This window comes from Nanorana parkeri, unplaced genomic scaffold (assembly GCF_000935625.1).
Source record: "Nanorana parkeri isolate BGI_ZX_2015 unplaced genomic scaffold, ASM93562v1 scaffold928, whole genome shotgun sequence".
Lineage (NCBI taxonomy): Eukaryota > Metazoa > Chordata > Amphibia > Anura > Dicroglossidae > Nanorana > Nanorana parkeri.
The window spans coordinates 428,668-429,061 of record NW_017307196.1 but is presented as its reverse complement, the minus strand read 5'-3'; positions in this window follow the sequence as shown (position 1 = coordinate 429,061).

Here is a 394-nt window from a genome sequence, read left to right as displayed (position 1 = left end):
AGACCACAAAAAGTTGTTAAAGTGACACTAAACTCAGAAGTTAAATCTTAAAAATACATTCCAGTATCTCAGTTACTAACAATGGGGGGGATTTATCAAAACTGGAGCAGTTGCCCATGGCAACCAATCAGCACCTCTGTTCAGTTTTGTTCAGTTAAGATTTGAAAATGAAAGAGAGAAGCTGATTGGTTTTGCTCCTCCAGATTTTGTCTGCTCCAAATTCGATAAATTCCATTCTTTGTATCTTATTTGTGTATCACTCGGCTGTAGATCCTCCAATCATCTCTGAATTGGTGCTGACACTGTCCTTCCCTGGAGGGGGGGCTACTTATGTTCCCCATGGTCCCTGTGTGTGTTGTAAAGTAGTCACCGCTCCAAGCTCGCTCCTGTGATA